At 43.0% G+C, this 26,423-nt stretch overlaps 1 pseudogene; it reads right to left on the bottom strand.

Moving 5' to 3' along the window:
* Positions 1–20,474, bottom strand: part of LOC115197976 (acyl-CoA synthetase short-chain family member 3, mitochondrial-like) — a 46,457-nt pseudogene extending 25,983 nt beyond the window's left edge.
* Between the last annotated feature and the right edge of the window lie 5,949 nt (positions 20,475–26,423).

Genomic DNA, 26,423 nt, shown 5'->3' with positions numbered 1-26,423 from the left:
TGGTAGATCTATAATGAAGCAATAAGGCCTGAGAGGGTTGATATATGGCCAATATACCACGGCTAAGGGCTGTTCTTATGTATGACGCAACGCAGAGTGCCTGGATACAGCCCTTAGCCGTGGTATATTTGCCATATACCACAAACCCCCGAGGTGCCTTACTGCTAATATAAACTGGTTACCAACGTAATTAGAACAGTAAAAATAAATGTTTTTTGATACCCATGGTATACGGTCTACAGCTTCAGCCAATCAGCATTCACAGTTCGAACCACAAAGTTCATGAAAAACAATTTAACAGCCAAGGAAGGTTGCGGCTGTGTTTTCAAGTTATATAAAAGTGAGTTGTGCCAGTAACAGGGTGAAAAAAGCAATAAGCTGGAGTTTTCCCATTAGACTATAATTGCCTTACGAGTCACAGACAAACTTGCACAAAAACGTGTACACAAAACAACCCATATTGTTTCTGTTGATCTCAGTAAAACTCCCCCTCTAGCTGTGGTTATATACAATTGAAGTCGGAAGTTTACATACATCTTAGACAAATACATTTAAACTCAGTTTTTCACAATTCCTGACATTTAATCCTAGTAACAATTCTCTGTTTTAGGTCAGTTAGGATCAACACTTTTTTTTAAGAAAGTGAAATGTCAGAATAATAGTTGAGAGAATGATTTTTTTCAGCTTTATTTCTTTCATCACATTCCCCCAGAGGGTCAGAAGTTTACATACACTCAATTAGTATTTGGTAGCATTGCCTTTAAATTGTTTAATTTGGATCAAACGTTTCGGATAGCCTTCCACAAGTTTCCCCACAATAAGTTGGGTGAATTTTGGCCCATTACTCCTGACAGAGCTGGTGTAACTGAGTCAGGTTTGTAGGTCTCCTTGCTCGCACATGCTTTTTCAGTTCTGCCCACAAATTTTCTATAGGATTGAGGTCAGGCTTTGTGATGGCCACTCCAATACCTTGACTTTGTTGTCCTTTAGCCATTTTGCCACAACTTTGGAAGTATGCTTGTTCATTTGGAAGACCCATTTGCGACCAAGCTTTAACTTCCTGACTGATGTCTTGAGATGTTGCTTCAATATATTCACATAATTTTCCTGCCTCATGATGCCATCTATTTTGTGAAGTGCACCAGACCCACCTGCAGCAAAATACCCCCACAACATGATGCTGCCACCCCCGTGCTTCACGGTTGGGATGGTGTTCTTCGGCTTGCAAGCATCCCCTTTTTCCTCCAAACATAACGATGGTCATTATGTTCAAAAAGCTCTATTTTTGTTTCATCAGACCAGAGGACATTTCTCCAAAAAGTACAATCTTTGTCCCCATGTGCAGTTGCAAACCATAGTCTGGCTTTTTTATGGCGGTTTTGGAGCCGTGCTGAGCGGCCTTTCAGGTTATGTTGATATAGGACTCGTTTTACTGTGGATATAGATACTTTTGTACCTGTTTCCTCCAGCATCTTCACTAGGTCCTTTGCTGTTGTTCAGGGATTGATTTGCACTTTTCGCACCAATGTACATTCATCTCTAAGAGACAGAACGCGTCTCCTTCCTGAGCGGTATGACGGCTGCGTGGTCCTATGGTGTTTATACTTGCGTACTATTGTTTTTACAGATGAACGTGGTACCTTCTGGCGCTTGTGGAGGTCTACAATATTTTTTCTGAGGTCTTGGCTGATTTCTTTTGATTTTCCCATGATGTCAAGCAAAGAGGCACTGAGTTTGAAGGTAGGCTTTGAAATACATCCACAATACACCTCCAATTGACTCAAATTATGTCAATAAGCCTATCAGAAGCTTCTAAAGCCATGACATCATTTTCTGGAATTTTCCAAGCTGTTTAAAGGCACAGTCAACTTAGTGTATGCAAACTTCTGACCCACTGGAATTGTGATACAGTGAATTCCAGATGGAATAATCTGGCTGTAAACAATTGTTGGAAAAATTACTTGTGTCATGCACAAAGTAGATGTTCTAATCGACTTGCCAAAACTATAGTTTGTTACCAAGACATTTGTGGAGGGGTTGAAAAATGAGTTTTAATGACTCCAACCTAAGTGTATGTAAACAACCTACCATGCTAATCTTCACTCAGGGACCTTGACATGGTCTGATAAAGCAGAGAAGACTTCATTTGCTGGCAAAACGTCTGAGGCCATACAGTTTCCATGGCTTCCTGCCACACATAACAACTCAAGGAATTCTATTTCGAATAGGCCTCAGAGGAAGCTGGTGGGAGGAGCTATAGGAGGACAGGCTCATTGTAATGGCTGGAATGCCATAGGACATTATCAAACATATGGAAACCGTTCCATACTGTATATTCTCTTCCGGTCATTACAATGAGCCTGTCCTCCTATTGCTCCTCCCACCATCCTCCTCTGATTGGTCTGTTATCTGGGTCTTGGTGTAATCTGAATGAGAATGGGTAGAAGAAGCAGGGTCACAGAACTCTACAGAACATCACTCTGCTGCTCTTTTCTCCATATTCTACACCGCACGCCATTTAAATCTCACCCGTGACACCTTGCCCTGTGTTCCCTGCTCCAACTCTGGAACAATCTGAGTACAGATGTTGGGAGGAGGGGAGAGACAGGCAGCCACTGATGGATCTGTGTGTAATTTATGCAAGTGGGTGGGTGAAGGCCAAGCACATTTCTCCATATCTTCAGAGGCCCAGATTCAGCCTTGGACAGGCAACAATAGTCCCACATTACTATACCTAACATAGTCCCACTGGGGAAGTTTGTGTCTCATTAACGACAATGAGAGAAGAAACATTCAGCCCCATAATTGCATTTAGTATGCATGTGCTTGTCTGTTTATTTTTTCTTTATTTAACTAGGCAAGTCAGTTAAGAGCAAATTCTTATTTTCAATGACGGCCTAGGAACAGTGGGTTCACTGCCTTGTTCAGGGGCAGAATGACAGATTTGTACCTTGTCAGCTCGGGGATTTGAACTTGCAACCATTCAGTTACTAGCCCAACGCTCTAACCACTAGGCTACTCTGCCGCTCCAGGGTATGTGCACCTTGTACGTGTCACCTTGCAATGAGAAGGTATATCAATGGCACATATATTCCTTGAAAGATGGCACATGACATCCCAGATAATGCATGATATAAATCCTGCAAATGTTAAGCAAACAGGCAGAGTGAGTCACAAGCCAAGCTTCCTGGTTCTACAAGCTGGAAAATGTTATTGACTGAAATCATGAACTTTGTCACCCATAAGTAAGAGTCTGCTCTGCCTGTGAGCGTTGAGTTAGTGCTCCGGGCTATGTTAATAAGGGCTATAAACTGGTGCTTGCTCCATTGTGCTGTGATTGTTCCTCTGTGTGGGATGAACGGTAGAGCTAGACGCGACTCCTACTCCAGAGAGCTCCAAACCCGCTTTTCTATTACTTCCTGACATCTGGGGTGATGAGTGAAATTGCTCAAGCTCACTGATAATGCTCCAAGGCCATTACAGTGCAGAGCCATTCCACGGAAGCAACTCATGTGTTGTAATAACAATAGTCATCATGAAGCACCCAGCGAGAACGAAATACTGGGCTGAAAATGGCAATTTTGTGGTTTTGGCATGTCTGCACCTTTCAACACTTAGAAAGTGCTACACAGGCAAATCTGATTTTCTGAAAATCAGCACATAGGAAAGTTCCTTCATAATGACTTTGTGGCACTGGAGGAGGCAAGCCCTCTTGCCGTGCCCTTCCAGCGCCGCCTTCTTCTTTAAAAAAATTTGCGAATCGCAACCAACTGACAGGTGCATACACCGCTACCTACTGTACTGGCGTGTGAGGCCGGTCACGACCTATCTATCCTTCCAGCGCCTTTCCGGCACTTTCTCTGTTGGTAGGCTAATGGATAATAAGTCAATCAAGTGTGTGATTGGCTGGACAATCAGCCCCAACAGTTGATTAGGTTGCTGCTGCTCACATTCGAGGGAGAGAACTGGAGATACAGTAGCAGCAGACAGTTTGGGGCTGAAAGGTTATCTTAAACTGAGAGTCTTTGTTATTTGAAGTTATACTTTAAGTTTCTTATTTATAAGCATTTCTGTTGGTAAGTGATGTAATAAAGCCTGATTTCTGTTGGTAAGTGATGTAATAAAGCCTAATTTCTGTTGGTAAGTGATGTAATAAAGCCTGATTTCTGTTGGTAAGTGATGTAATAAAGCCTGATTTCTGTTGTTAAGTGATGTAATAAAGCCTGATTTCTGTTGGTAAGTGATGTAATAAAGCCTGATTTCTGTTGGTAAGTGATGTAATAAAGCCTGATTTCTGTTGGTAAGTGATGTAATAAAGCCTGATTTCTGTTGCTAAGTGATGTAATAAAGCCTGATTTCTGTTGGTAAGTGATGTAATAAAGCCTGATTTCTGTTGGTAAGTGATGTAATAAAGCCTGATTTCTGTTGGTAAGTGATGTAATAAAGCCTGATTTCTGTTGGTAAGTGATGTAATAAAGCCTACGTTTGAAGCTTTCACTCTGCCTCACTGACCCTCTGTACCCGGAGACCCTCTTTCCTCTGGTCCATGGCAGTGGCTTCTCCCCAGGCTCTGTCACGAGCGGCAATAGTTGTTATGGGCTCTGTGGTATATTTTAGCACAGGAATCAGTGCAATTAGCTACCCATGTGTCGTAACTGAGCTAGGAGCTGAGAAGAGGCTACTGCAGTGAGCTTATCAGAGAGATCGTGATGAATATTTCATATGCTATCCACCCACATCATATTACTACCAAACTGTCTATGGCCTACTGATAACGGTGCCATGAGGAAATACCAGCAACAACCCGTTCATAGGAGCAACCATCCACACGTGAACTAAGGTGTTTTAGTGTCTTAATGCTTAATGAAGTGTTCTCAAAACGCTTGCCTTTCAAACTACAAGTTTATAATCAATTCATGAGAAAGAGGGGAAATAGAGTTGACGTTTTAATTGACATTAATTGCTATTGTATTCAACTTTACTGGATTGCGTTCTTTTTACATTCACTGAGAACATCCAATTTCCTGAGCTGTAAATAGCACGTCTAGTGTCTGCTTCTTGACTGTTAGCGCTGCTACCTGTTTGGTAGTAGAGGAGGGAGAAAAATACAATTGATGGTTGTCTGTTTTGTCTCCAGGCAAGGAAACACAAAGGTCAACCGGATATTCGACTACTGTCTGAGTCTGTCTGGATTCTGGAAACATCTTACATTGCGGTTGTTGTGTTTGTGCATCAATTCTCTCTCATTGAATTGCTGTAGTCTTTCACTAACCTGCTCCCTCTGGGAGAAAGACAGTCATGGAAAGATGCTGCATGGCACATGACTAAACCAACAACTGAAGCATAGTCCATCATAACAACTAGCAGAAAGAATGTCATGTTAAAGTCCAGGGAAAACAATGAATTCAATCCCTTTGGGATTTGTGTCTCAAGTCTGCCTGGAGCAATTGAGGCAAAACACTGTTCAGAAACAGCACACAAAATACCTTCAAAATACCTTCAATACCCCACATGCAGATTATTCAATGGCAAACTATGACCAAAGATCAAAGCCCCTGCTTTATGACACAGGTATGGAGAAAAATCTAAATAAGTGGAGTTACCACCACTCCCCCGACTGTGATACTGTTTCAAAACTGTATTTTCAACAGATTTATTATCAATATAAATGATCACATTTCCCATGGGGATAACAATCACTTCAGTCCCTGGAACCAGGCACCATCAAAGATGGTATTGCCTGGGGCTCTCTACAGCACTCAGTGATTCCCTGTGTGTTTAGCAGCGTGGCAGCAGCACAGTATTATGTAATAGGAATGAATGCCCTGCCGGTGTTTTATCCATCCTGATTAAACCTCAATCAGGTCTAAATGGGAACACAGGTTGTGAGTGATGAGCCTGGGCCTGGCAGGGACACTGCTCCAGCAGATGGACAGAGACTAACAAGAGAGTGGGCAGGCAGCGCCAAAACCTTCAGCCAGTGGGGGACAACACTGGGTATGGATGAAAGGTACCCAGTCCCTGGACGTTGAGAGGAATAAAGGGTAGGCCTACTTCAAGTGGGCAGAAAAGGTACAAAACAGAGCTAGCCACGACAGTTGTTGAATGGTCCATCTCCACAGTGTTATGCCAGTATGTGGGGATTGGGTGGTGAGGGTACCTGGTGAGGGGGTACTGAGCCCCTATGGCGGAATGGGTGTCCTGCTGGCGGATGGCTCGGATGGCAGTGGGCACGGGGAACATGGAGGAACAACCATGCTCTGACAGCACGCGGAAGAGCGCCCTGACATCCGCCGTCTCAACAGGCTTGCCCTGCATAGAGAGAGAGATCCGTTACAAACCCAAACAGCCTGAGGACATAAGCTTACATGAACACGCCAATTGGGTATTGAAGTGTAGCAGTGCATTCAGAGCAAGCTGTTTTTAGAGGCTTGCGGTAGTAATGACTCAGCCAGCCACCTATCAAACAGAAGAACAGTACTAAGGCCATAAAGTTTTGTTACTATTGACGTTCCACAACATTAACACTTCCACTGTGCCGAACAGAATGAATATTCATGGCAAGATCTGTTTGAAATGGAGACAAAATTATATTTGGAGCCCAGACAGATGGGCTGAAACTGATGAATAGAAACAAGATTACTCTATTGAGAAAGTTTTGTGCACCAACAAAAGTCGCAGTGAGGAAGAGCCCACGGGCGAGCGGAACCGATATTCATTCTCTAAAGGTTCAGTCGGCGAGGTTGCTCCACATGTAAGGAGAGAGAGCGAGAGATGAGGCATGAGAGAGACGAGGCATGTGTGTGTGAGAGAGAGAGACAGATTAAAATGAGCTGGGAAATCAACAACAACAGACTCGAGGGCCTTCATTTCCTTCCAGTGTGAATATCTATGACTGTGTATTGATCAGTGAGAGGACAGAAGGTCTTGTGTGGAGCAGGGTAGACAGGAGCAGTGCACTCCACAAGGCAAATGCAGCCACAGACAACAGGCTCTGGTTAAAGCCAGGCTGATGAATTCAACACCCACCTCCAGTTCTCCAACAGCCACAGAGACCAAAAGGCTAATTGAGGCGGATAGGCTCCATGAGCAGTCCTACCTCCCCACCCCTCTCTCCCAACCCCTGTGGTCATTTTCCCAGGGCCCAAACACAGCAGAATCACCAGCAGCTCTTCATACAAATAACTTCCACAAACCAAGCAAACTGGGCCTTGTTGAGCCAGTGAATATTGGTTTAATGAGGCCGGTGTAAATTTGCAATGATGATCATGTGCATGAATATCAAGATGCCGGTTGTCTGAAACCACATATAATCATACGTCATTAGGAGTCCATTTTTCTTGCGCTCATTATCTTTAAATAGAGTAATCTGCGAAGCATTTGGAATCACCGAGAGAAAGGGACAAGTCGTTGAGAAAGTTGAGTTTGTTTGTTGGAGTTAATTGACCAATGGTGACCCATTCACAGGTCATTATAATAGGCCTATGTAGGCTACGGTACATACCTCGTATAGAATGGTGGTGTTACCGTGGAGGAGAGGGGCGTAGCAGATGTAGGAGTGGCCCACTACCCAGCCCAGGTCAGACGCTGCCCACCATACCTAGCAGAGAGTAGGCAGAGAAAGAAGAGAGAATCCATACTGTACTAGGTTTGTGCATGTATATGGTGTATGTTCTGTAATACAATGATAAAGAACACTGGAGATGTTTCACATGGCCTTACTTCACCAGGCTTGAGGCCATAAATGTTTGCCATGGTCCACGTCAACATCACAGCGTACCCAGCAGTATCCCTGACAACGCCCTGAGGGGGACACGTAGAAAAGAGGCGAACGTTGATGCAACAGGTTTATTTATTTTATTACACATCAAACCCTGGTACAAATCTTGATTTTTCAATTCAACTATTTCGTGAGGCCGTCTTTACGATGTATGGTAACAAAACCTGTAGGAGTTCAGCTGTTTCCTCCATAGATCTCACTGGTGACTACGAGTCTGAGAACAGCAGGCCAGCGGGTGGATATGTCATATTGCCTGGGTGCCAAAGACAAAGGGAGCTATCTGGAGCTGTGTTTTTCCAATTTAGAGCCATCTCCGGTCAATTTCTCTACCTCCTGCATGGTTCACCTCATATTCAGTACTACTGGTTCTGGTTTAAACATTGTCTCATCTATCTCATGGTGGTAAAGTTTAGAAGGAACTTGAATCACATTTGCAGAGCCATGGAAAGTCTACTGTAGTATATGATACTCATCACTTGCATTAAACTGTGAAATTGACTGTCTTCCTTATGATGAAAGTCGTCAGACACAACTGGGCAAAAACTGGTTGAATCAACGTTGTTTCCATGTCATTTCAACCAAAAAATGCAATGTGATGATGTTGAATCAAAATGGAAAATGGATTGGTTTTGAAAAAAGTAATCAACGTAAGGGAGTTTCTTCTGTTTATTCACCCAACGTTTAACCTAAATCCAATATCATGGTGACATTTTTTGTTGATTTCACATTAGTTGACAACTCAACCAAATGTAAATCAAACCTAGACGTTGAACTGATGTCTGTTCCCAGTGGGACTTTACACCCCTTCCTGTAATGAACGTGTTGTGTCTAGTCTGAGTGCTGTACATTAGGAGTTCCGGTGGTCCCAGACGTGTAGAGGACGTATAGAGGATGGCTGGTAGGGAGAGACACACAGTCACGAGGACGTCCAGTGGACATCTCCTCCTCCCAGTCCAGACTGAGGTCAAGGTGCGTGGACACCTTCTCCTGTTGCAGACAATCAACCAGGAGAGATGTATTCATTTCCATGACATATTCAAGAGACACACATTCAATCATTTTTACCACGTGGACATAAGAGACAGATTAAAACAGATGCATTAGTTGGCTCATCCGACCACCAATGCCACATTGTTCAAGAAACGTTTTTTATAGTCTTCACAACTTGGGTTTTCAATTGTGCATTTTTCAATAAGTGAGCTTTCATGATGCAGAACACGCGGAATTCAAACTGCCCAAAGGTCGAGGGAAAGGAGAGAAGACCCCCAAAACCTTGAGCTGTTTTTCAATTGTTCTCTCCTCTTCCAAAAGAATCGAATCCAGTAGTAGGACCCTTCTCTGATTCACGAGGGCCTTATGGGTGGGTTTTGAATTCCACTTCTCTGGAACCACTCGCTGCCTTTTCATAGTGATTACTAGAGTGGTTTAACATTTACAAGAGCGGAAATTTACCAACGACTTCAACAACAGAAAAAGGGGGACATCTCATATTCTCCAACAAGGGAGGTATGGTGATTTGTTCGGACAGTTTCCATGACAACATACAACGTATCACCTTAAAAGTATCCTCCCTGTGTTGCATAATCAAAAATAGCTACTAGGGTAACTGTGCATAAAGGTAACACAGCAGCAATCAGGGTGCAAAAGCCCAGACATTGTGATACATTCCAAACATAGGTGGTACTAATAAAATAGGTGTGAAAGATTGCCTGAGCAGAGTAATTGCAATACTTTGCAAAGCATTTTCAGAATGATTTCCCTGAGCACAGATTTGGCTGTTTTTATGTACGAGTTGAGAAGAAACTCATTTCAGTTTGCTGGAGTGCCAACACATTACTGTAAGTGGCTGCTGGCTGTTTTGGGGGAAATTGACTGTCTTTTATTCTACCGGTTCTGCCTGGTTTCACTCTGACCCTGTGCCAGGCTCCCCACCACAACCTAGGGGCACATCTCAGCGCTGCGTGCGTTACGTGATTCAGTCCCTCCTGCGCACCGTTTCTCTCTCCCGCCTTTGTTTATACAGGCCGTTTAAGAGTGACAGATCTGTCGAGCCATCCATAACTCCATACAAGCTCACGGCTGAAATCATCCCATTTATATATACACTGGAACCGGATTCGTGGTCCATTCAGGAAGTAATAGCATTAGGTAACCAATAGAGAGGATCATGTAAAACTATTGCATGTCAGCAGAGTTATTGTCTTTGGGAAATGACAGGCATCTCTCTGAGAGAGTTGATGTTAGTGAGTTAGGCCTTACCACAGAATAACATAGAACAGTATTCTATCTCTTGGACCTCACCCTGCTGGGCTGGTTGTAGATGAGGCCCTTCGAGGGACTGTGAGAGCTGAGCTCCAGGGCTTTCTCCACAAGGGGGGTGACACCATTCTGTATACTTCTGGCCCCTCTTTGGACACTGTGTTAACTAACGTCCAGACGAGCTTCAATGCCATACAACTCTCTTTCCGTGGCCTACAACTGCTCTTAAATGCAAGTAAAACTAAATGCATGCTATTCAATCGATCACTGCCCGCACCTGCTCGCCCATCCAGCATCACTACTCTGGACGGCTCTGACTTAGAATACGTGGACAACTACAAATACCTAGGTGTCTGGTTAGACTGTAAACTCTCCTTCCAGACTCACATTAAGCATCTCCAATCCAAAATTAAATCTAGAATCGGCTTCCTGTATCGCAACAAAGCATCCTTCACTCATGCTGCCAAACATACCCTCGTAAAACTGACCATCCTACCGATCCTCGACTTCGGCGATGTCATCTATAAAATAGCCTCCAACACTCTACTCAACAAATTGGATGCAGTCTATCACAGTGCCATCCATTTTGTCACCAAAGCCCCATATACTACCCACCTCTGCGACCTGTACACTCTCGTTGGTTGGCCCTCGCTCCATACTCGTCGCCAAACCCACTGGCTACAGGTTATCTACAAGTCTCTGCTAGGTAAAGCCCCACCTTATCTCAGCTCACTGGTCACCATAGCAGCACCCACTCATAGCACGCGCTCCAGCAGGTATATCTCACTGGTCACCCCCAAAGCCAATTCCTCCTTTGGTCGCCTTTCCTTCCAGTTCTCTGCTGCCAATGACTGGAACGAACTGCAAAAATCACTGACGCTGGAGACTCATATCTCCCTCACTAGCTTTAAGCACCAGCTGTCAGAGCAGCTCACAGATCACTGCACCTGTACATAGCCCATCTGTAAACAGCCTATCTATCTACCTCATCCCCATGCTGTATTTATTTATTTATCTTGATCCTTTGCACCCCAGTATCTCTACTTACACATTCATCTTCTGCACATCTACCATTCCAGTGTTGAATTGCTATTTTGTAATTACTTCGCCACCATGACCTATTTATTGCCTTAACTCCCTTATCTTACCTCATTTGCACTCACTGTATTTAGACTTTTTCTTTTCTTTTTTCTACTGTATTATTGACTGTATGTTTTGTTTATTCCATGTGTAACTCTGTGTTGTTGTATGTGTCGAATTGCTATGCTTTATCTTGGCCAGGTCGCAGTTGCAAATGAGAACTTGTTCTCAACTAGCCTACCTGGTTAAATAAAGGTGAAATAAAAAATAAAAATAAAAAATAAAAATGTCTCTCACTCTCCTGCCAGGCTCAATGCCAAAGGAGGCCGCCACTATCACCTTAGGCTGGAAGACACAGCATTCACACAGTGTGCTAGCGGTGCCTCTTAAAAGAAACAAGACTTAAGAGATGTGATACAACACAGCTCAACAAATGCATTAGTCTGAAATGGACTTTAGAACATTCTGAAAGGCCATGTTCTGATTATGTAATGTACTATCAATATGACCAATATTACCTCCCAATTACTATCTGCACACCATGATACCTTCCTCGGATTACTGATCAAATTTAATAAGAGATCTGAAATGAATGTCTCATTCAACATTGAAAAATTAGAGACACTTGTTCTTTCATTCTAATGTAATATAAAACAGGCTAATCAAGTCTACCCAAATGTTTGAGGAGGAATCTTCAGCTATAGTGGAGGTGCTCCTCTCTGAATGTTATATAGGCCTAAAACTTAAAAGGCTTGAAGGTCTGGCTTATATAGCTTAAAAGGATTTCAGTATATGTAATTCAGCATCAGAGTTGCATACTGGCTAATATCCCTGCTGCTTTGATGAAATCCCTCCAACAAAGTGCTTCACTTGGCTTCAGTGAGACCTTTATCTACTGTAATATAACTATCTCTGTGACTGTGAAAGTGGGCCATCAACTCTTCTATAAACAGTCCTATAAATGTGGCATGTACATTTCACATTTAACCATTCAACCATTAAACAGATCTGACAGTGGAGAAAATAACAAATAGCAAAATATATTTGAGTGCATGGTCCATTTCAAACTAAATTGAGAGAACAAAGGGACCTGTCATCCAGCACATCAAACCAAAGAGACACAATGTGAAGCTATGATGGTCAGCTGACCTTGGTATGGTCGATGCGGACAGACAGCTCCTTGGAGGCGAATCCCCTAAAAATGAGGCTGTGCAGGGCTCCGATCCTGGCACAGGCTAGCATGGTGAACATGGCCTGGGGCACCATGGGCATGTAGATGACCACCAGGTCGCCCTTCAACACCCGATGTTTCACCAGGACCCCAGCCAGCCTGGACACCTGGGCAGAGAGGAGGGGAAGGGGCTCAAGCTGCTTAGGGGAGGCTATACTATGTTACAACATACGGGTGAAAATGTATATTTAGAGGGATGTCCTACAGTCTAAATGAATATCTACAGTGTGAAGAGGTTTGTTAAGATCATTACCTGTTCCTGTAGTTCTCTAAAGTGGTTGAGATCATTACCTGTTCCTGTAGTTCTCTAAAGTGGTTGAGATCATTACCTGTTCCTGTAGTTCTCTAAAGTGTTTGAGATCATTACCTGTTCCTGTAGTTCTCTAAAGTGGTTGAGATCATTACCTGTTCCCATAGTTCTCTAAAAGTGGTTAAGATCATTACCTGTTCTGGTAGTTCTCTAAAAGTGGTTAAGATCATAACCTGTTCCTATAGTTCTTTAAAAGTGATGGTCTGCTTAGTTCCAGTCCCTGGGCTGTCATAAATGATGGCCGGTTGATCTCGACATGGCGATCCACCGCATTGTGGCAAACATTAAAACCTGTTGAGGACAGACGTTCCGCTAGCGGAACAGGACCCCTAGCCAACAGCCAATGGGATAGCAGGGTGCGAAATACAAAACATCAAAAATCGAATAATTCAAATTTCTCAAACATACGACTATTTTACACCATTTTAAAGATACACTTCTCCTTAATGCAACCACATTATCCGATTTCAAAAAGGCTTTACAGCGAAAGCAAAACATTAGATTATGTTAGCACACCACCTAAACAAGAAAAGCCACACAGCCATTTTCCTAGCAAGGAGAGGCGTCACAAAAACCAGAAATACAGCTAAAATTAAGCACTAACCTTTGACGATCTTCATCAGATGACACTCATAGGACATCATGTTACACAATACATGTATGTTTTGTTCGATCAAGTTCATATTTATATCCAAAAACAGCATTTTACATTGGCGCGTGATGTTCAGAAAATGTTTGCCTCCCAAAACTTCCGGTGAATGTGCACATTAATTTACAGAAATACTCATCATAAACGTTGACAAAATATATAACAATTATTTAAAGAATTATAGATATACTAGTCCTTAATGCAACCGCTGTGTCAGATTTTAAAATAGCTTTTCGGCGAAAGCACATTGTTCAATATTCTGAGTACAGAACTCAGCCATCAATGCAAGCTATACAGCTACCCGCCAAGTCATGGGATCAATAAAACTCTAAATTAGTGTTATAAATCTTTCCTTACCTTTGCTGATCTTTGGCGGAATGCACTCGCAGGACTCCCACTTCCACAATAAATTTTCATTTGTTCGATAAAGTCCATCATTTATGTCCAAATACCTCCCTTTTGTTGGCGCGTCCAGAACACTATTCCAAAGGCACGATGCGGGAGCGCAATTCAATAGACGAAAAGCTCAAAAGTTCCATTACCATTTGTAGAAACATGTCAAATGATGTTTACAATCAATTCTTAGGGTGTTTTTAACATTAAAAGTTGATAATATTCCAACCGGACAATAGCGTATTCATTACAGAAGAAAAATGTAAAATGCTAACCATGCGTGAACTCGTATGAAGTAACTACATGACCTCAGACAGTCCACTGCTTGAACTGGCTTTTATTCCCTCAAAATTCACCATAGAAGCCTCAAATGACTTTCTAAAGACTGTTGACATCTAGTGGAAGTAGTTTCAATAGACAATGGTTTGAAAGACTACAAGTGTCAGATCTCCCACTTCTTGGTTGGATTTTACTCAGGTTTTTGCCTGCCATATGAGTTCTGTTATACTCAGAGACATCATTTCAACTGTTTTAGAAACGTCAGTGTTTTCTATCCAAATCTACTAATAATATGCAAATATTTGACTCTGGGCCCGAGCATTAGGCAGTTTACTCTGAGCACGCTTTTCATCCGGCCGTGAAAATACTGCCCCCTTTCCCTTACATGTTTTACATATTAGTCATTCAGCAGACGCTCTTATCCAGAGGAACTTACAGTAGTGAATGCATACATTTCATAGATTTTTTTTCTTCTTTTTCTTTTCATACTGGTCCCCTGTGGGAATTGAACCCACAACCCTGGCATTGCAAACACCATGCTCTACCAACTGAGCCAGTGGATGTATTTCAAGGCCTACCTTCAAACTCAGTGCCTCTTTGCTTGACATCATGGGAAAATCAAAAGAAATCAGAAATCAGAAAAAATAATTGTTGAGCAAATTGGGAGCAATTTCCAAATGCCTGAAGGTACCACGTTCATCTGTACAAACAATAGTACGCAAGTATGAACACCATGGGACCACGCAGCCGTAAATACCGCTCAGGAAGGAGATGCATTCTGTCTCCTAAAGATGAACGTACTTTGATGCGAAAAGTGCAAATCAATCCCAGAACAACAACAAAGGACCTTGTGAAGATGCTGGAGGAAACAGGTACAAAAGTACATATATCCACAGTAAAACGAGTCCTATATCGACATAACCTGAAAGTTATGTAAGGAAGAAGCCACTGCTCCAAAACTGCCATAAAAAAGCCAGACTATGGTTTGCAACTGCACATGGGGACAAAGATCGTACTTTTTGGAGAAATTTCCTCTGGTCTGATGAAACAAAAATATAACTGTTTGGCCATAATGACCATCATTATTTTTGGAGGAAAAAGGGGGAGGCTTGCAAGCCGAAGAACACCATCCCAACCGTGAAGCACAGGGGTGGCAGCATCATGTTGTGGGGGTGCTTTGCTGCAGGAGGGACTGGTGCACTTAACAAAATAGATGGCATCATGAGGCAGGAAAATTATGTGGATATATTGAAGCAACATCTCAAGACATCAGTCAGGAAGTTAGGTCACAAATGGGTCTTCCAAATGGACAATGACCCCAAGCATACTTCCAAAGTTGTGGCAAAATGGCTTAAGGACAACAAAGTCAAGGTATTGGAATGGACACAAAGCCCTGACTTCAATCCTATAGAAAATGTGTGGGCAGAACTGAAAAATGTGTGCAAGCAAGGAGACCTACAAACCTGACTCAGTTACACCAGCTCTGTCAGAAGGAATGGGCCAAAATTCACCCAACTTATTGTGGGAAACTTGTGGAAGGCTACCCGAAACGTTTGACCCAAGTCAAACAATTTAAAGGCAATGCTACCAAATAAAAATTGAGTGTATGTAAACTTCTGACGCACTGGGAATGTGATGAAAGAATTAAAAGCTGAAATAATTAATCCTCTCTTCTATTATTCTGGCATTTCACATTCTTAAAATAAAGTGTTGATCCTAACTGACGTAAAACAGGGAATTTTTACTATGATTAAATGTCAGGAATTGTGAAAAATTAGTTGAAATGTATTTGGCTATGGTGTATGTGTAACGGCCGTCGTTGAAGAGAGAAGGGGACCAAGGCGCAGCGGGTTGCGTGCTCATCATATTATTTATTTTAATTAAAGTGAACACGAAAACAATAAACAAAGAACGACAGACCAACAGTTTCACAGGCTAATAATAACAGCAGTGCAAAATACAACTACCCACAAAGAGACAGGTGAAAACAAGCTCCCTAAGTATGACTCCCAATCAGGAACAACGATGTACAGCTGTTCCTGATTGAGAGCCACACCAGGCCAACAAAGAAATACAAAACCTAGAAAACCTAGAAACCCAAAACAAGAACATACACCAAAAACCCCGGAACACATAAATACAAAACCCCTCTTCATACACATAACCCCCGAACCATATAAAACAAATACCCTCTGCCACGTCCTGACCAAACTACCATAACCAATAACCCCTATACTGGTCAGGACGTGACAGTATGTATACTTCCGACTTCAAATGTAGGTGTTCCTTCTGTCCAGGTGGGAAAGGGCAGTGTGGAGTGCAATAGAGATTGCATCATCTGTGGATCTGTTGGGGCGATATGCAAATTGGAGTGGGTCTAGGGTTTCTGGGATGATGGTGTTGATGTGAGCCATGACCAGCCTTTCAAAGCACTTCATGGCTACAGACATGAGTGCTACGGGTCGGTAGTTATTTAGGCAGGTTACCTTAGTGTTCTTGGGCACAGGCACTATGGTGGTCTGCTTAAACCATGTTGGTATTACAGACTCGGACAGGGAGAGGTTGAAAATGTCAGTGAAGACACTTGCTAGTTGGTCAGCGCATGCTCGCAGTACACGTCCAGGTAATCCGTCTGGCCCTGTGAATGTTGACCTGTCTAAAGGTCTTACTCACATCGGCTGCGAAGAGTGTGAAGTTATAATATGTTCAACTAGTTAGGACATTGGCTCAAATCTACGTTGTGCCTACAGATTCCGAATTTTTCACCTCTTTCATTGACATCTCAAACCCAGGACTGGTCTGCTTTGCAAGCGTTCCCGGAAGTCTCTCGATGTTGCTGCACTGGGTTTAGAAATTCTGTGCCCCAAGTGTTACTGAGCGAATTCTACGTTGCACCGAAATGACTTGCAGGATAATGCCCATGTAGTTAATAGTAGCTTTTACCATTGCTTTGTCATTCACCAGCGCTTGTAAAATTACTAATATTTACCATTAGGCAACAAACCCGTATTTGGCATTCACCTCATTGGTATTGATGGACTCAAACTGAGCAACATACAGTAAATAGTTACCACTTAGGAAATATGGCGTCCCCATTGTCCAGTGTTCGGCCCCATGGCTCAAACCAGGTTACATTCTGTGCTGCTTCACTCCAAAACTGGTCAGGGTCATCCCTCGCTGTTCTGAAAACTTTGTCGTATGCATTGTTATTTGTTATTAATGTTCTGTTACATTGTTGCTTGTTAGTTGTTGACAAAGATGAGAGAACTCTCAACTCACGCTGTGCAGTCACTGTCCAGGAATTATAGAAATTGAACGGTCCCAAAATTAGCCTTCTCTCGCTCCTGGTATTTGGAATGGCAAGGAATGTGCAGTAACCTTTACAAACAATACCATTCTCTGGTCTGACTTTTGCGAAAATGACATTTTAAAGTCATACTTAATCTTGTTGGCCGAAAAAGACGCATTTCTGAAGTGTTGGTAAATGAGGCTCCTGAATGTGTTTTGCTGGTTAAATCTAGTTTAGAGGTGTGCTGCCAAAGACGAAAGAGGGAGCCCTTGATCTCATCCGCAGATTTCTCAAGGTGTTTGTGACTTCTTTTGTCACGGTTGTCGTCGGTGAGGGAGGACCAAAACGCAGCAGGTATGTGTATGCTCATCTTGCTTTTAATAAATACAAAATGAACACCAAAATAACAAAGAATGAACGATCAACAAAAACAGTCTGGTAAGGCATAAGGCTCGACACAGAACAATCACCCACAAATAACAAACACAAACACACCCTAATATATGGGACTCTCAATCAAAGGCAGATAGACAACACCTGCCTTCAACTGAGAGTCCCAACCCCAATTAACACAACATAGAAACACACTCACCAGACTACACATAGAAATACATAAACATAGACCATCAACCAAAAACCCGGAAATACTAAATCAAACACCCTTTAAACAAACACACCACCCTGAACCACATAAAACAAATACCCTCTGCCACGTCCTGACCAAACTACAAAACAATTAACCTTATACTGGCCAGGACGTGACAGTACCCCCCCCTTAAAGGTGCTACCCCGGAAGCACCTTAACAAAAAATAACCCCAAGCAACACCAAAAGAAAAATTCCCCCTTTACTAAAGGGAGGGAAGGGAGGGTGGCTGCCGTCAACGACGGCACTGTGCTACACCCCCCCTCCCCAACCCACCTATTTCTGGAGGTGGCTCCGGCTCAGGCCGTTCCAGGCTGTCTGGGCAGTCTGGCAGCTCGGGACAGTCTGGGCAGTCTGGCAGCTCGGGACAGTCTGGGCAGTCTGGCAACTCGGGACAGTCTGGGCAGTCTGGCCACTCCGGCAGTTCAGGGCAGTCTGGCCACTCCGGCAGTTCAGCGCAGTCTGGCCACTCCGGCAGTGCGCAGTCTGGCCACTCCGGCGACTGTTGACTGGCGGGCAGCTCCGACGACTGTTGACTGGCGGGCAGCTCCGACGACTGTTGACTGGCGGGCAGCCCCGACGACTGTTGACTGGCGGGCAGCCCCGACGACTGTTGACTGGCGGGCAGCTCCGACGACTGTTGACTGGCGGGCAGCTCCGACGACTGTTGACTGGCGTGCAGCTCCGACGACTGTTGACTGGCGGGCAGCTCCGACGACTGTTGACTGGCGGGCAGCTCTGACGACTGTTGACTGGCGGTGCTGGGTTTACGCACTTGAAGGCTAGTGCGGGGAGCGGGAACAGGACGAGTCGGACTGGGTTGACGCACTTCCGGGTCCGCACGAGAGACAGGAGCTGGAAACCCAGGGCTATTGAGGTGCACAGCCGGTCTAGATCTTACCTCCTGCACAACCCGCCTTGGCTGGATGGAACTAGTAGCCCTGTACGAGCGGGGTGCTCGTACAGGGCAGACTGGGCTGTGCAGGGGCCTGATGGTAGCCGTGCGTAGAGCGGGAGTTGGGTAGCCTGGTCCTCGGAGGCGTACCGGCGATCAGATGCGCTGCGCAGGCATCCTCCTACCAGGCTGGATGCCCGCTCTAGCACGGCACCTGCGAGGGGCTGGAATAACTCGCACCGGACTGTGCGTGCGTATGGGTGAGATAGTGCGCTTCTCAGCGAAACATAGCGCTCTCCACCCCATACGCTCCTCCATATAACCACGGGTAGCTGGCTTCCGGCTCTTCCTACGCCTAGCCAAACTACCCGTGTGCCCCCCCAAAAAAATGTACTGGGGGTGCCTCTCGTGCTTCTCCCTCAGCGCGTCTATGGCCTCGTACCACCGCCTCTCTGCCTTGGCTGCCTCAATTTCCCACTGCGGGCGGCGATAATCCCCAGCCTGATGCCAAGGTCCGGCCCCGTCCAGAATTTCCTCCCAGGTCCACTTCTCCCGCCAGTCCAACTCGAATTCCTTCTGCTCCTTCCTCTGCTGCTTGGTCCTTGAGTGGTGGGTGATTCTGTCACGGTTGTCGTCGGTGAGGGAGGACCAAAACGCAGCAGGTATGTGTATGCTCATCTTGCTTTTAATAAATACAAAATGAACACCAAAATAACAAAGAATGAACGATCAACAAAAACAGTCTGGTAAGGCATAAGGCTCAACACAGAACAATCACCCACAAATAACAAACACACCCTAATATATGGGACTCTCAATCAAAGGCAGATAGACAACACTTGCCTTCAACTGAGAGTCCCAACCCCAATTAACACAACATAGAAACACACTCACCAGACTACACATAGAAATACATAAACATAGACCATCAACCAAAAACCCGGAAATACTAAATCAAACACCCTTTAAACAAACACACCACCCTGAACCACATAAAACAAATACCCTCTGCCACGTCCTGACCAAACTACAAAACAATTAACCTTATACTGGCCAGGACGTGACATCTTTAGACTCGATAGTGGCTACAGAGTCAACAGGGGCCACTTCGAGGGAAATGCAGTAGTCTCAAGGAATACTAACTATGAACTGGATGTGGGAAGTGGATTCAGGGGGAGTGCTTTCCTCAAGGTTTGTCAATCTTTGCAAGATTTTCTTCATATTAGTAGTGAGTGCTTGCACAAGAGAACATGCATGCACTTGTTGATTTTGTCGATTTAAGAATGAGATAATGGGTGACATTTGCGACAACTTCTCCAAGTTGCAACTATACCCATAGAAATTCACAATAATCATTTTATACGTTTTTCCATCAGTTCTTCGCCTACTAATAATTTATTTGGTACATTTAAGCAACAACAACAAATGCTCAGCTAACTTCCTGTATTTCAACACATTTTGCCATGGTGCAGGAGGAACAATGTGCAGTTTTAGAATTCTACTCTACATACTTTGTCTTGAGGCTAAGATAAAATGTTGCAGTTTTAAAGCTAATTTCCTGCAATTCTAAACGTTTTGCCATGGGTTGGGGCCCCGGGGCGCGTGCCCTGAGTTTGACCCTGCATACCTGTTCGTAATCAGGCCCTGGCTATTATGCAGGGACATCTACAAAGTATAGGCCTAATAAGAACATCGGGAGAGGTTTTAAAGTTGATTTTTATTTGAAAGCTTTATAATAGATACTTTAAAGATGCATACCTACATTGTCTTCATAATAAGCAGTTTATGAAATACCTTGAACCATCAAAATAAATGATTTTAGTTCAACTTTAATGTTGTGATGCCAAGAAATACATTATGCTATTCTATCGTATGCTGTTCTGATACAAAAGACTTAAGTACATGAACAGGGTGAAGGCATTGCAAATTCATGGAGCATTGGGCACATAAAATGTTGTTAATATTAGTCTTATATTCCATATAAAATATGAGTTGCTAATGTCGTATTGCTGAATCCTCAGCTCACCAACAGATCTGAAGACAATTTGTCTGTGTACAATAGTATAACAACAAAAAAAGTTGAATGGTGTTCAGTGAGCAGAGTTTGCTGCACACTTTGTACCCTGCTTCAGGCCCCTTACCAAAATGACCGTGTCTGTTTATTTGAAACACTCTGAAATCCTGAGGTCCTTTAGGGTAAAGTTGATCTTAAATGATCTATTGAGGACTCGGATTAATGGCAAATATTGCAGTTAGCAGCTCCTCGGAAAAGCCCTGAGGGTATTTGTAAAATGGTCATATAAAGACAAGTCTTGTCTCCTCAAGCGCAAGAGTGAACACACTGAATGTACTTTATTATTGATCATGATTGCTGTCTCACTTCCCATAGCATTTGCAGCCTCTATAAACCTACTAAAGTGAAGAGCAATGCAATGTGGGAAGTCTTGCAAACATGTTGATTGAAGTGCTTACACAAGACTTGCTTGTGCACACCTTTATCTCGTCACACCGCCGGTGTCTTTCGTTCATTGACTGCTGTCGGCTCAGATGCTGTTGCCCACGGTCCCTGCACTTTATCAATGTCATCAGCCAGTCTCTGGTAATTACCCACAATCCTGCTTACTCCCCAGAAAAATACCTATCTTGAGTTGACTCTGGTACCTGGAAACAATAATTGAGCAACTCATCAATCTGGCTGGCGTTAGAGTCCAATGTGATTTACAAATGCCCTGACTAATGTTTTCCATTTGGGTTTCTCAGGCATCAATCAATGCTAAACACATCATTCCAAGTAGTGCAATGTAAGAGGATAAATGCATTTAAATTCAATCATTCATTTAAAATCAATTCATTTAAAATCAATTCAAAATTGATTTGAACGGAAGGTGAATGGAAGGTGCTCAGAAGTGACTTTATGGATCTGAATGTCAAAATATTCAAGAGATAAAGGTGCTCAAAGTTGACACATTTTGCATACCCCACCATACCACGAAACATCCATGTCTTCATCACTGGGAAAGATAACCAACGGTTGAGATTGATATAATTTAAATTTATTTTAGTTATTTTACCTTTGTTTAACCAGGTAGGCAAGTTGAGAACAAGTTCTCATTTACAACTGCGACCTGGCCAAGATAAAGCAAAGCTAACAACAGGGGTGTCAAACTATTTTATAATTTTTAATAAAGATAACGTTTTAACCTTTATTGTCAATTATCCAAAAACATGTAAACTGAAACATCATATTCACATACAGTATATTGTAGCTTAGACCCTATTTTACACCATCTAAGGTTTTTGTGTTGTGCCCGACAGTGGATGAGACACAACATGCTCTTGAATACAGAATGGGCGTCATGTTGTGGCTGATAAATGTACTAAAATGGGAATAAATATACATTTTAACATTCAAACAGATCAACAATTCCCTCTGGGAAAGTCTGGAGAATATTTCTAACGATAACCACACGAAATTTGGTGAGTGCTGATGCTGTGTGGGAAGAGCCTGTCTTTCGGGAAATGGCAGTTAAAGACAAGTACACTAAATTTAGACTACCAAACGCCAAACCCAATTACCATTTATTAAAAGTAAGTTACTAAATATAGTCCAGTTTGTAACATTCTCTATGAAATGAGCTTTAAATTGTGTCATTTAATGTAGTGAGCTGAGCTTTGCAGTTATTGATGTATGTCCATTTTAAAGTGGTTGAAATTCATTCAAATGTTGATTACAGTAGTATGATAAACAGAAAATATATACATTTTAATCTAGTTTTTTCAAATGTTATGTTTACTTTTTGAAAGTACTAATATTAATGGACCAATATACCAACAAATCTCCAAATTGATAGTTAGATGCAAAAATTGCATTTCAGCTTGTGGTGCCTGGCCTTAGTGCAGTAAACTCTCCATAGCTGGTTTGTCTGCATGGCTCAACATGATAATGGATTTGTACAGGTTTCTGATCAGCCACTGTGATCTGTACCTCGATTGTACCTCTGCTTGCTTCTCTTTAATTAATTACTACCATGTCATCAAAAGGGAGATTGTGTTTTCATGTACAGGGCAGGAGTCGTTGACTACATTCAAAACCTTGGATCGTCAAAGGCTGTCAATTCTCCCAGTGGTTTAATTTGTCCAACCGGAAGGGCTCTGTAAATCCCAGTACCCAGCGATAAAGCAATACTTCTTCCTCTAGTAACGCACGTGCTGCTGGCAGGATATGTTTCATTTACATTCTGTGTCTGGCACCAGGCACGGGCGTGCAGTGGACACTCAATGATCTCCTGTAAACGGGGGCTGCACTGGGTTAAATCATAAGGGCTCTTCCATTCATCTCTCTCCCTCTCTGTTAGATATGAGGAGTCAGTGTGAGTTTGTATGGGACCAAAACGCACTGTCCACTCACTGCCTACTCATTAAGGGCAGGTTGAAGCCTGTGTAAAAGTCTATATAATTATTATTTTATCGTACTGTGATTGATTTTAAACCCAATGTTACAATATGTCAGCATAAAAGTGGATTTATGAGATGATATTTGGTGTAATTACAGTGATTGTAATTTTATACCCTACTTTGTGACTGGGTTTAATGTAGCACCGCAGTAGATGCTTAGTTTCATTAATCTAAGTCATTTGTCAGAAGTCGTTTTGAAGTAGCTACTTCTTAACCATTTCCTTACGGTTCCAAGCACATTACTGACTTGCTGTGACTGCGTTGGATGGTTGCCAGTTAATCTAGAAAAATGTTGGCTTCTCAGAGATCAGAAATGCAAACAAGTAGCCTACATTTAACATTTTTAAATGTTAGTCATTTAGCAGACGCTCTTGCTCAAGTCTTGCAAGTCCTGCATGTCTGAGCTCGAAGCCTAAGATTTTCACTGTACCCTGCAATCCTGTACATGACCATTAAACACTCTGAATCTGAATCTGAATCTGAATCAAAGGCACATCAATAGATTTTCCACCTAGTCGGCTCGGGGATTCGAACCAATTACCTTTTGGTTACTGGCCCAACAATCTTAACCGCTAGTACTAGGTCACATGTCTGATTTATTCTCATTTGACATCTGGACGTGTTACCTGTCTTTTCTGCCGAGACCAGGCTGGTTGAATGAAAGTTATTGAATGCATAAGGTACATGCCTCATGTGTCTGTCATAGTACCACTATACAGGATATGTAGATGGCATTTCCCTCCCTCTCCATTGGGAATAGGATATGTTTTCCAGGAGAGCTGCCATGCGGTACCAGCATAACACCCACATGTTTACACTGATTTCCTCACTGGTCTCTTTGATCAGCTGTCAACAGCTGCCTGTTGGATGAATTTGAACTGTCTGGACCACTGCGAAGGCAAAGCAGAATGTCAAATCAAATCACATTTTATTTGTCACATGCGCTGAATACAACAGGTGTAGACCTTACTGTTAAATTCTTACTTGCAAGCCCTTAACCAACAATGCAGTTTTAAGAAAAATAAGAGTTAAGAAAAGATTTACTAACACAATAAAATAACAATAACGAGGCAATATACAGAGGGTACAGGTACCGAGTCAATGTGCGGGGGTACAGGTTAGTTGAGGTTATTTGTACATAGGGGTAAAGTGACTATGCATAGATAATAAACAGAGAGTAGCATCAGCATAAAGGGGGGGGGGGGGGGGGGGGTTCAATGCAAATAGTCCGGGTAGCCATTTGATTAATTGTTCAGCAGTCTTATGGCTTGGGGGTAGAAGCTGTTAAGGAGCCTTCTGGACCTAGACTTAGTGCTCCGGTACCGCTTGCCGTCACAAACGTAGCCAGAGCCGACCAAAAACAATGTAGGCTAGTTCACACAAAAAAAGCTACTGTAGTCTACAGGCTACTGGTTTTATTTGACAAGCTTGCCAATGTTTCCCTGGTGCTTGTGTGTTTGCGACATGTCTCAGATACTTGTGAATACAGCAACAAGATTAGAAGGTGTCCTCTTGTCAGATTGATAACTCTGCTGCTTTTAATAACTACTAGATAAGAAATTCTTGTCTGGACAGGAGTCAGGAGATCCATGCATCCATCTACTGGATATATTCTCTCCGTCTCCCAGTTGCAGATTATAGCAGGAGGAGGATGGCATCCTGGCAACCAGCTTCAGTGTATTGTGTTGTCACTGATGTTGTTACCTATTGATTTCAACCTCAACAACCCCAATAGCAATTGATCATTCCTTGAAAATGGGTCTTGATCAGATCATCTCTGCAACCCTGAGCCTTTTACCTCTTGGATGGTGCATTCTCCACATAACCAATGGCATTTGTTTGTTCCTGACTTCCTTAAGTGCTCTCTTTCTTTCTCTCTCCCTCTCTCTCTCTCGCTATCTCTCTCACTCTCTCCCACTCTCTCTCTCTCAAACACAAACTCCATCTCCTGAAGTAGAAAGTATCATCAATTTAGTAATCAATTCACTCTCAGTTGCAGGGCCTTAAGAGCACTGCAGTCTAATCCCCTCCTCTTTTTAAAAGCAGAAATGTTTTCCAAACGCTAGCGCAGCAGCCCATATGGATGTGAGCACATAATCTTCCTGTGTCCTCTTTCTCACTGGCCTTAAGCCCTCCCTCCATCCCACTACTTACCACCCGTATACAACTTGCATCTGCATGCAGCTGGGTGGAGCTGCTGTGCGGTTGTGATTCGCCAGCACATACGGTCTGTGTGGAGTTGATTACAAGTGCAAGTCGAAAAGCACTTTAAGATGAAGGATACAGTACGGAATGGGTTGCTGAAATGCAATCTTGAAAAATGGCACCGCGGTACACGGAAGGCTACAGAGTCATATTCTCTTCCATTGTTACACTTCCCCACATTAGAATGGAAATCTACCGGAAAGTGAGGTCATTGATTTTCTAATGTATAAGTAGACTTCGCCGAGAGGAGCCTAGACATAATTAAAAAAGAAATGGAATCATTTGAAACTTAAACACTGTTGTCTAGTTTATAACTAATTGTGCACCGAAAAGTCAGCCAGCTAAATACATCTTGAAAAATGTCCCTCATTTGCTTTAAATCTATAATAGCACTTACAAATGAAAATGTTCAGGCCTATGAAATGCTCTAGCCTACAGTATGATATGTCATCTTGTTTAAATCCTGCTTCCTCCACTCTAAAGGATGTATCCATGGCCATGGGATTGAGCACAACCTCTATGGAGAGGGCGGTATTCCATTTTCCTTGGTTTTTGGCCACACTGCTGCAGGTCATGCAGTAGATTTGCCAAAGCTTTAAGCTGTAGCTGCAACAGGCATTAGTAAAGGCAACAGAGATACAGAGAGAGCCCAGCCCAGAGCCAGTTCCTGTCTATGCATGGGTCTCCTTTCTACAGTACTATAAACATGGGGATTAATCTATAAACCCTTGATCAGCTGCGGTTCCATGCCATCATTGAAATCTGTTTATCACTTTGTGGTTACTGTAGACTGTAGCCTTAGGCTGCAGGACAACAAAAATCCCCTGCCATGAGCGCACAGGTTGCCTATGAAATTGGCAGTGAAGAATTCAATATCAAAATGTTCATATCAGCTGGTCAATTCGGCTATAGGTCAATCCAGTCCCATCCACTCTCAATTATTTGCATAAAGAT

This window comes from Salmo trutta, chromosome 8 (genome assembly GCF_901001165.1).
Source record: "Salmo trutta chromosome 8, fSalTru1.1, whole genome shotgun sequence".
Classification (NCBI taxonomy): domain Eukaryota; kingdom Metazoa; phylum Chordata; class Actinopteri; order Salmoniformes; family Salmonidae; genus Salmo; species Salmo trutta.
The sequence above is the reverse complement of the archived record's forward strand: the minus strand, read 5'-3'. Positions and strand labels throughout refer to the sequence as shown.